Raw genomic sequence first — 11,503 nt, forward strand, 5'->3', positions numbered from 1 at the left:
TAAAGACCAGGGCTGATCTTTGGGATGTCCTACGTTATGTAAATTCCTGGGGCAGTCTGACCTACACACCAGGGTTCATCAGTGGGCTGTCCCAGGTTCCTTGAATCACTGAGAGGCTGGCCTACAGAGCAGTGCTCCTCTGTGGGCTGTCGCAGGTCCCCTAAATCCCTGGGGGGGCTGGCCTACAGACCAGGGCTCAGTTGTGGGCTGTTTCAGGTTGCCCAACCCCCTTAGGGACTGATTTACACACCAGGGCTAATCTGTGGGTTGTTCCTGGTTCCCTAAATGCCTGGGGGGACTGGTCCACAAACCAGAGGTTTCCCAGGTTCCCCCAAACTCCTGGGGGTCTGGTGAACAGACCCAGGATCAGGTGTGGGATGTCCCAGGTTCCCTAAATCCCTGGCAGAACTGGCCTAGAGACCAGGGCTCATCTGTATGATGTCCCAGGTTCCCCAAATTTCTGGAGGGACTGGCCTTATGACCAGGGCTCATCTATTGGGATGTCTCAGGTTCCCTGAATCCCTGGGGTACTGGCGTACAGACCAGGGCTCATCTGCAGGATGTCCCATGTTCCCTAAATCCCTGGAGAGAACCGGTTTATATGCCAGGGCTCATCTGTGAGCTCTCCTAGGTTCCCTAAATTTCAGGCGGGGAATGGCCCACAGACCAGGGCTCATCTATGGGATGTCTCAGGTTCCCTAAATACCTGGAGGGACTGGCCTTATGACCAGGGCTCATGTATTCAGATATCACAGGTTCACTGAATCCCTGGGGTATTGGCCTAGAAATCAAGGCATAGCTCTGGGATGTTCCAGGTTCCCTAAATCCCTCGGAGGTCAGGCCTACAGACCAGGGCTCATCTGCAGGATTTCGCATGTTCCCTAAATTTCTCAGGGGACTGGCCTACACACCAGGGCTCATCTTGCGATGTCCCAGGTTTCTTAAATCCCTGAAGGGACTGCCCTGCAGACCAGGACTCATCTGTGGGATGTCCCAGGTCTCTAAATTCCTGGGTGGACTCATCTACAGACCAGGGCTCATCTGTGGAATTTCCCAGGTTCCCTAAATCCCTGGTGGGACTGGTCTACAAACCAGGGCTGATTTGTGGGCTGTCCCAGGTTCCTTAAACCCCTGGAGGTACCTGTACACAGACCAGGGCTCATCTCTAGGCTGTTGAGTTTCCCTAAATCCCTTGGTGGCACTGGCCTAAGGACAAGGGCTCCACTGTAGGCTGTCCCAGTTCCCTAAATCCCTGGAGGGACTGGTCTACAGACCACGGCTCATCTATGCGAAGTATCAGGTTTCCTAAATCACCTTGGCAGAATTGGGCTACAGACCAGAGCTCATGTGTGGGATGTCCCAGGGTGCTTAAATACCTGGGGTACCTGGGCTACGGACCACAGAACATCTGGAGACTCTCCCAGCAGTCCCAATTTGTGGGCGACTGTGACAGCCACTTAGGTTACCTTAATGCATGTCTTTCTTCCTTTTCTGTAAGAGATCAGGAACTCGGTGGGCAGGGCATGTAAGAAGGCTTTTTCTCCCTGGCTCCTGCACATTCCAGGGTGGGGACAGGACTCAGTGATGAGCAGAGGGCCACTGGAATTCCTGCGCTGACCTGGAAGGGAGGAGCAGCCATTACCCATGTCTTTCTCGTTATCAGGTGTGGAGCGTGTGTGTGATGGCCGGAGCCCCTCCTGCTGTAGGCCAGGAGGTGGTTGCAGTAGGAGCTGTGGGAGGCAGTAAGAAGGCGCTAGGAATCCAGGGTTGACTCTCTCTGCCCACACAGGGTGCCTCAGTCATTTCTGGACACATACAAGCTCCTGTCTCCCACCCTGACGTCTCACTCCCGTGAGCTACTCTAAGCTCACCGGTCTCTAATGTGCCTACATGTACCCTATGTTCTGTACTGAGAGACACAAGTTGCATTAAAAACCTCAAAAACTGTAGGTAAAAGGGCCCCTCTCCTGTTTTGTATCCAAGTGTCTTCCCCAAACTTCACTTGAATTTGGAAGAGCAACCTGCACAGAGCCCCCAGGCCGTCCCAACGTCACACAGTCCTGTGTCACTGTAGGCACCCTGGGCAAGGGAGCAGCCCAGGATGTGCAAGGGTGCACACCCCATGGTTGAGAGTGGGGACCCCCCGCCTCCTGATCACTCCCTGACAGACACCAGAAACTGTGCCTGCGCAGAATCTGCACCAATGTCGCAGGTTGTCCTCATGGACTCCACCAACTGTGACTGCTAAGAGTCCAGGCCAGGGTCACAGGTCGTCCTGACAGAAACAACTGGCCCTGCTCAGAGTCCATGCCCAGGTCACAGGTCATCTGAAATTCAAATTCACACCACAATGACATACCCACTCACATACGCTTGAAAGGCTATTGTTAAAAAAAATTAAAGATATCTGTTGGCAAGGATACAGAAAACCTGGATACCCTTAAACACTGCTTGTAGAAGTATAAAATGCTACAGGCTGTGTAAACTAGTTGAATCTTCCCTCAAAAATTTACATGCAGAATTACCATAGCTCAACAATTCCATTCCAAGGTACATACTCCAAAGATTAGAAAACAAGTGTTCAAACAAGAACTTATACATGAATATTTATAACAACCCTGTTCACAATAGCTGAAAGGTGCAAACAACCCAAACATCCATCAACAGATGGATGGATAAGCAAAATTAGGTATATCATAACCTGATATATTATTCAGCCATAAAAAGGAAAGAGAAAACTGAAATGGAGCAGTTGTTATGGAACACAATATGGCAGTACCTCAAAAATTAAGCATGGAATTCACTTACAACACAGTGATTCCACTTCTGGGTATATACTGAAAAGAATTGAAAACAGGGACTTGAACACCCACATTCATGGCAGCATTATTCACTGTGCCAAAAGGTGGAAGCAATACAAGTGTCCACTGACAGATGAGTAGAAAAATAAAATGTGGTCCATCCATCACAATGAAATATAACTCAGCCTTAAAAATGAGGAAATTCTGACTTACGTAATGACATCGTGCTAAGTGAAACAACCCAGGCACACAACAACAAATAGAGTATGCTCTACTTATGAGGTAGCTGGAGTAGTTTCCAGGGGCTTGGAGAAGAGAAAATACAAAGTGGGTGTTTAACGAGTACAGGGTTCCACTTGGGGCAGATGAAAGAAATTCTGGAGATGGATGGTGGTGATGGTTACGCAACAATGTGCATGTGGTTTATGCCACTAAAGTGTGCACTTAAGAATGGTGAATGCTAGGCCAGGCGAGGTGGCTCACATCTGTAATTTTAGCCCTCTGGGAGGCCGAGGCGGGTAGATCGCTTGAGGTCAGGAGTTTGAGACCAGCCTGAGCAGGACCCCATCTCTACTATAAATAGAAAGAAAAATTACCTGAACCACTAAAAATACATATAGAAAAAATTAGCTGGGCATATCATGGCGCATGCCTGTAGTCCCAGCTACTCTGGAGACTGAGGCAATAGGATCGCTTAAGCCCAGGAGTTTGAGGTTGCTATGAGCTAGGGTGACGCCATGGCACTCACTCTAGCCCGGGCAACAAAGCGAGACTCTGTCTCAAAAAAAAAAAAAAAAAAAAAAGAATGATGAATGCTGTATGTATTTAATCCTACAGAAAAAAGGAATGAAGTACTGATGTATATCACAACATGGATGAACCTCAAAAATGTCCTAAGTGAAAGAAATCAGACACAAAAGGTGACATATTATATGAATCCATTTGTATGAAATGTCCAGAGCAGGCAAATCCATGGTGATGAAAAATAGATTAGTGCTTGCCAGGGACTTGGGGGACAGGGAAACGTAAGTGACTTCGTAACGGGCTTTGAGTTTCCTTCAGCAGAAGAAAAAAAAATTTGGAACTATTAATAAATACGTGGTGGCACAACATGGGCAATGTATGACACTCCACTGAATTATATATTCATAAGTGGTAAAAATGGTGAAATTTTAAAAGGTCCTTTCAAATATTTATATACATTGTCATAATATGGACTAGGACTTTATCATTTAACTATATCGATTGGTGATGTAAACATAAGTGTGCAAACTTGAGATACCTTGCAACTGGTGTGCACACACATGCGCACACACACAGCTAGAGAATTACAGTAAGGTAATATGTGGTTCAGTAAACTCTCATGAAGTTTCCATGATCAACTGGGCCATTTGCCTTTCCTTTGGCAGTGAGATTTAATTTTTCTATACTGATTATCCCAAATACGAACTCTGTGTTTAGCTACTATTTCCTTGGTATATATATAAATCGAAGGTGATTCTTACACATGATATATCAAATAATAATTTTTTAGGGGGTGGCCGGGAGCGGTGGCTCATGCCTATAACCCTAGCACTCTGGGAGGCCGAGGTGGGTGGATCATTTGAACTCAGGAGTTCGAGACCAGCCTGAGCAAGAGCGAGACCCCATCTCAACTAAAAACAGAAAAAGATGAGCTGGACAACTAAAAATATATAGAAAAAATTAGCCGGGTATGGTATCACATGCCTGTAGTCCCAGATACTTGGGAGGCTGAGGCAGAAGGACGGCTTGAGCCCAGGAGTTTGAGGTTGCTGTGAGCTAGGCTGATGCCATGGCACTCCAGCCCAGGCAACACAGCGAGACTCTGTCTCAAAAGAATGAAATAAAAAGAGAAATCTTTTTGTCTTTTGAAAAATCACATCATCCACTTTTTCTACTGTTAGATATTACAAACTGCTGTGACTTTAAGGGTCTAGCTAGGCAAAGTCTTAGAAAATTTGCTAAGGGTGTCCAATGTGTGGACAGGTTGACAGAACATGAATAAAAGACCCGAGACACCAAAAGCCTTCTGTGCACCTAAAAATGAAATTAGAGTAGACTGCAGGCAGCTGGGGTAGACTGCATGGGAGAGGGTAGCAGGCAGGACTGCCCAGGGTCTACAAGCCATGGCAGTCCTGTGCTGCTCAGAGGAAGCACTGCCCACACCCACCTTGGAGTCATCTCTGCTCTTTAGATCTGCCAAGGCTGGGAAACTGAGGGATAGTCTCAGAAACAGTTCCAGAAAAAGAAAACTGGAACCGAAGGGAAAGAAACATTTTTCTCCCACTTGGGGAACGCAGTGAAGCGGGCCTGGTGGATTGGATTGTCAGGGAGAAAGGTGTATTTCCTGATTTGGGGTTAACGGTGATGACCTGGGAGCATGTGGCTGCTGCAAAACACACAGTAAAACACACTGGAGTACTTACCGTGAAGTAGCAGACCTCATACAGCAATGATGCTGGAGGCTCTGAAGGCAGGACACAGAGGACTTTCCGCTGCGATGGCACATTCTCTGGAAGGAGGAAATTACTGTAAGGAAACTACGTTTGTGAACAACCACCTGAACACCCTGGCAGTGAAACAGAGATGACAACGCACTCTCTCACAGAGGCTGAGCCAGACCCACGTCCAGCTCAAAATCTGATACCCAATTAGGGTGGAGAGGCCACCGCGTGGACGTCACACCCGTGGCCACCACGTCCTGGGCGTGGGGGACCTCAGTGTGGTGGAAACTGTGGGTACCCCATTTCCAAATGTCCACACGGAGCCCCTCCCGCGTCTCTGAGGACCGGCCCGGCTGAGGACAGGAAGGCGGTGCCCTTGGGGCTCAGACAGGAAGGTTGAACTCACCCTCAGGGCCTCACGTCTGAGTAAGGACAAAGAGGTCGCACTCGCTGTGGTCTGAGGCCAGGCCGGCAGGCGGCACAGAAGCAGCTCCTGTGGGGCGACGCTAACATGGCGGCACTGCGTCCTCTCACGCCAGGTGAAACACCCCGTGCAAAGCCGCAGGGCATGACGGGCGCTCCACCCCCTGCCAGCCCGCCCAGGCACGGAAGCCCTTGGTGCTCATGGGGCGGGGCCTACAGTGGGGAGCACTCCCTCCTGGCCTTGCTGGGGAACCAGTTAAATTCCGAGTCCAGCGTCTTCGGAGCCAGGATCTGGAAATTCAAACTCAGATGGGTTCACTGTCCTGTGTCTTTCAGAAAAACCGTGAGGGAGGGAACAATTAAGAGGAAAACATATGGAATGAAATAAGTGTAAATATAAACTTTACAACTGATATTAAAATTCATTCAAAATCATCCTCAGACTTCAACTATAATGCAAAACTTTAAAGATTCGGAAAAGAAACACAGAAGAAAATTTACGTGGCTTGGGTTTGGTGATGGGTTTTAACACACAACAACAACAACAAAAATCTCATCCACAACAGAAAAAATAATACCATGGCTTTGATAACATTCAATATTTATACTCTGTGAAAGACCAAGTTCAGAGAATAAAAAGACAAACCACAGAATGATAAGAAATATGTGCAAAATACATACTGGAGGAATAATTCATATTCTACATATAAAAAGAATTCTTAAAACTCAACAATAAGAAGACAAACACCCTGACTACAAAGGGGTACAGATCTCAACACACACCTGACCAAAGAAGATACATAGATGACAAATAATCATAAAAGACGATGCTCAGCATCATATATCATTAGGAAACAGCAGATTACAGCAGCAATGAGATACCACAGCACGCCTCCTAGAATGACTAAACTTTTTTTTTTTTTTAAAAAAGGACAAACCATTGCTGGAGGAAAGGCAGGAATTCTCATTCATTGCTGGTAGAATGCATAATGGTACACAGTCACTTTGGAAGCCAGCGTAGAAGACTAGAATATGCCACCCCAAGATATAGCTCTTTTTCTTGTTGTTATTGTTTTGGACAGGGTCTCTGTCACCCAGGTGGGAGTGCAGTGGCATGAACACAGATCACTGCCACCTTGAACTTCTAGGCTGAAGCCATCTTCAGCCTCCCAAGTAGCTGGGACTACAAGCATGAGCCACCACTGTCAAATAATTTTTTATGTGTGTGTACAGATGGGTCCTTGCTGTATTGCCCCGGCTGGTCTTGAACTCCTGGGCTCCACGGAGCCTCCTGCCTTGGCCTCCCAAAATGTTGAGATCATAGGCATGAGCCAACATGCCCAGCCCAACGTAAAGATTATTTTGAGCTGATAATTTTGAAACACTGCAGACCCAGGAGAAGCTCTGAAAACAGGCCAGAAGTTACCTTTTTGTCAGGGAAATTTACGTCTGTGAAGGAGACCTACTTCCATTTGTAAAGGTGTCTCCCTCTCATACCAAGAAGAGAAGGATGACTATATCATGAGGGATTCTTAGCAATGCGGAAGGGCACCACTTAAGTCTGAACAACAATGCTTGCTCTTGCTTACCTTGCTTTTCCTGTGGGCTGTCCCAGGTTCCCAAATCCCTGGGCGTCACTGTCCTAGAAACCAGGGATCATCTGTGGAATATTCCAGGTTCCCTTAATTCCTGGGGGTGACTTGCCTACATACCAGGGCTCATCTGTGGGCTGTCTCAGGTTCCCTACATCCCAGGTGGTGACTGGCATACAGACTAGGGCTCATCTGCGGGATGTCCCAAATTTGCTATATCCCAAGGGTGACTGGCGAACAGACCAGGGCTCACCTGTGGGATGTCCCAGATTCTCTAAATTTCAGGGGGGGACTGGCCTACAAACCAAGGCTCAACTGTGGGAAGTCCCAGGTTCCCTAAATCCCTGGGGGGACTGGCCTACACAGCAGGGCTCATCTGTGGGATGTCCCAGGTTCTCTAAATCACAGGGGGAGATGGGCCTACAGACCAAGGCCCAACTGTGGAACATCCCAGGTTCCCTAAATCCCTGGGGGCATGGATCTACAGACCAGGAATCATATCTAGGCTTTCCCGGGTTCCCTAAATCCCTGGGGGAGTCTGGCCTAAGGAGCAGGGATTAATTGTGGGATGTCCCAGCTTCCCTAAATCCCTGGGGGGACTGGCCTACAGACTAGGGATTAACTATGGGATTTCCCAGCTTCCCTAAATCCCTGCAGGGACTGGCCTACAGACCAAAGCTCATCTGTGGGATGTCCCAGGTTCCCTAAATCCCTGGGGGTGGGGGGAGACTGGCCTACAGACCAGGGCTCCTCTGTGGGCTGTTCCAGGTTCCCAAATCCCTGGGGAACACTGGCTTACAGACCAGGGTCCATCTGTGGAATGTTCCAGGTTACCTTAATTCCTGAGGGGCACTGTTGTACATACCAGGGCTCATCTGTGCACTGTCCCATGTTCCCTACATCCCAGGTTGGTGAGTGGCCTACAGACCAGGGCTCATCTGTGGGATGTCCCAGGTTCCCTAAATCCCAGGGAGGACTGGTCTACAGACCAGGGCTCATCTATTGGGATGTCCCAGTTTCCCTAAATCCCTGGGTGGACTGGCCTCCAGACCAGGGCTCATCTGTGGACTGTCCCACGTTCCCTAAATCCTTAGGGGGGGACTCATATGCACATCGGAGCTCATCTGTTGGCTGTCCCAGGTTCCCTGAATCCCTGGGGGGACTGTCCATATTCCAGGGCTCATTTTTGGGATGTCTCAGGTTCCCTAAATCACTGGGGGGACTGGCCTGTAGACCAGGGCTCATCTGTGGGCTGTACCAGGTTCCCTGAATCCCTAGGAGGTGTAGCCTATAGACCACAGCTCATCTGTGGCTTGTCCCAGGCTCCCTAAATCCCTTGGTAGACTGGCCTACAGATTGGGGCTCATCTGTTGGGTTGTCCCAGATTCCCTAAATCCCTGGGGGGACAGGCCTGCAGACCAGGGCTCATTTGTGTGATATCCCAGGTTCCCTAAATCCCAGGTGGGAGTGGCCTACACACAACAGATCATCTGGTGGCTCTCCAGGAGTCCCAATGGGCTGGCGGCTGTGACAGCCACTTAGCTTACCTTGATGCATGTCTTTCTTCCTTTTCTGTAAGAGACCAGGAACTTGCTGGGCTGGGCATCTAAAAAGGCTTTTTCTCCTGGGCTCCTGCACATCCCAGGGGGGGTACAGGACTAAGTGGTGAGCAGGGGGCCACTGGAATTCCTGGGCAGATCTGGAAGGGAGGAGCAGCCATTCTCCATCTCTTCCTTGCAGTCAGGTGTGGAGCATGTGTGTGATGGCTGGAGTCTCTGCTGCTGTGGGCCAGGAGGCGGTTCCTGCGGGAGCTGTAGGTGACAGGAGAAAGGTGGTAGGACACCAGGGTTGGCTCTCTCTGCCCACACAGTGTGCCTCAGTCATTTCTGGACACATCCAGGCTCCTGTCTCCCACCCTGAAGTCTCCTATGAGCTCCCCTGAGCTCGCCCATGTGTAATGTGGGTACATCTACCCTATGTGCTGTACTGAGGGGAGTGAGTTGCATTAAAAACCTCAAAAACTGTAGGTAAAAGGGCTCCTCTCCTGTTTTGTATCCAAGTGTCTTCCCCAAACTTCACTTGAATTCAGAAGAGCAACCTGCAGGCAGCCCCAGGCCCCTCCCCACCTCACACAGTCTTGTGTCAGTGCAGGGGCCCTGGGCAAGGGAGCCGCCTCGGATGTGCAAGGGGTGTGCACCCCACTGGCTGAGAGTGGGGCTCTCTTCCTCCTGGTCACTCCCTCTGGGCCACCCCCCCTCCCTACAGCTTCCACACCTCCTTTAACCCCCACCTCCGGCCCTCCCTAGAGCTCCTCCCTACCCCACACACCTGGTCTCCTCCTACTCCCTGTCCAGTCACTGCCTCCTGCCCACCCCCCTCCCTACCGCTTCCCCACCTCCCAGAACCCCCACCTCCAGCTCTCCCTACAGCTCCGCCACACCCTGCCCACCTTGTGCCCCGGGCCCCTACCCAGTCAGTCCCTGCGGGCCACCCCCCACCACCCCACACAGCTGGTCACTCCTGCCCTGCCCAGCCACCCTCTCCAGGACCCCTTGCCGCCCCCTCCCTTCCGACCGCTCTGCCGAAATCCGTGTCACCCTGGGCCCGCCCAGTCACTCCCTCCCCGCCACCCCCACAGCCCTCCTTACCGTCCCCTCCCTCATCGCTGCGGGCCCCCTGGCCACTCTCCTTTCCTCCCTACGTTCTTTCTGTGCATCCCCGGAGCTTTGGCTGCAGGGCCCCGCCGCCCATCCGCCGTTCGGCTCTCTTCCTCAACCCTCGGTGGTTTCCGTCCATCCTCGGCCCTCTCCGTCGTAACTCGGTCCTCCCTGAGGCCTTTTGGCTCTCTTTGCCAAACCTCTTCGGCCCTTCCCGTGGTCCCCCGGCCTTTGTCGCCAACTTTCGGCTCTTTCCGTCACCTGCGGGGTGCACTGTCCCGATCCTGGGACTTGTGCAGGCCCTGCGGTTTCTTGGCGGTCTTGGCAGCAATGGCACCTTCTGGAAGAGTCTTCCTGTTGTCCACACTGCAGGGGGTTTGCGTCTAGATCCAGTTGCTCCTTGCACAAAGATCCAATGATTGAGACCAGGGTTGCCAAGTAAGGAAGGAATTTTTAATTGAAGAGACATGGAGAAAAGCAGCTGCTCAAATCCATCTCCGGCTAGCGGAGCTCTCAGGCTTTCAGGGAGGGGCCGCGAGCCCGCGAGAAGTGGGGGGGGCGGTGATTCCCGGGGCAGGTGGGAGGGGCGTGGCGAGTCCCGGGGCAGATGTGGGAGGGCATGGCGAGTCCCAGGGCGGGTGTCAGGGGGGGTGGTGAGTCCCAGGGCAGGTGTGGGGGGTGGCGAGTCCGGGGGCAGGTGGGAGGGGGCTGGCAAGTCCCCGGGCAGGTGGGGGTGGGGGTGGCGAGTCCAGGGGCAGGAACTCTGCCGCCTGCAGTCCTAGTTCCCCGGGAGGCTGAGGCGGGAGGATCGCTGGAGCCCAGGACTTCTGGACTGTGGTGCGCTGTGCCCATCAGGTGTGCGCACTAACTTCAGTATCAACATGGTGACCTCTCCGGAGCGGGGGACCACCAGGTTGGCTAAGGAGGAGTGAATCAGCTCAGGTCGGAAACGGAGCAGGTCAAAACTCCCTGGCTGATCAGAATCTCAAATCCTTTTTCTTGCAAAAAATCCATCTTTTCTGGTAAACTCCAAAGGTCCAAGAGTCAGTTAAGCGAGAAGATTACATTGGGGTAGCCAAAATTTGCTCAGTGAGGGGCAGGTACAGTCTCTGGTCACACAGGTGTTATTTTACCGTTGGTGCTGCTCACCAAATGGACCCCTCCTGGCCACGTGGATGCCCTAAAACATTCTGTGCAGAACCACTGTTGTTTCCCTGGGCCATATTTAGTCCAGAATCCTCTTTCCTAGACCCACACAGCCTAGCTGGCTTCTCTGGAATCTTCTAGGCATTGGAAGTGATGAAAACTACATGGAAGAGAGAAAAGAGATATTATGTCTTGTTTTCCCCTGGTGCAGTAGGTGCCAGGGGACCCTGGGGTCTGAAGTCACCCTCAGAGGCCTTGCGGGCAGCTCAGAGCCCACCTGTCAGCAGGGGTACATGCCAGCTGAGACTCTGCCCTGTGTCGGGAGCCCCCCACTCCTGTTAAAGCTGGGTTCTTGTGCAGATGGGGGGTTAGATGGGGGGGAAGGTGGAGGGAAATGCTGGCAGGCCCCTGGGGCCTTT

The 11,503-nt window shown here is 51.3% G+C and overlaps 3 long non-coding RNA genes across 3 annotated transcripts in view; all 3 read right to left on the reverse strand.

Moving 5' to 3' along the window:
• The window catches only part of LOC123649317, a 68,717-nt gene extending 67,115 nt beyond the window's left edge, over positions 1-1,602 (reverse strand). The window contains exon 1 of the long non-coding RNA XR_006738977.1: positions 1,467-1,602. This is a non-coding gene — a long non-coding RNA (uncharacterized LOC123649317). The remainder of the gene's footprint in view (positions 1-1,466) is intronic.
• On the reverse strand, positions 1,601-6,108 carry LOC123649319. Its single transcript, XR_006738986.1, has 3 exons — positions 5,673-6,108; positions 5,249-5,334; positions 1,601-1,618 (listed from the first exon to the last, which is right to left on the reverse strand). It is a non-coding gene; the product is annotated as an uncharacterized LOC123649319 (long non-coding RNA).
• Positions 6,109-7,052: 944 nt separating this feature from the next.
• Positions 7,053-10,457, reverse strand: LOC123648963. Its single transcript, XR_006738849.1, has 3 exons — positions 9,930-10,457; positions 8,829-9,092; positions 7,053-7,349 (listed from the first exon to the last, which is right to left on the reverse strand). It is a non-coding gene; the product is annotated as an uncharacterized LOC123648963 (long non-coding RNA).
• Between the last annotated feature and the right edge of the window lie 1,046 nt (positions 10,458-11,503).

This window comes from Lemur catta, chromosome 13, assembly GCF_020740605.2.
Source record: "Lemur catta isolate mLemCat1 chromosome 13, mLemCat1.pri, whole genome shotgun sequence".
Classification (NCBI taxonomy): Eukaryota; Metazoa; Chordata; class Mammalia; order Primates; family Lemuridae; genus Lemur; species Lemur catta.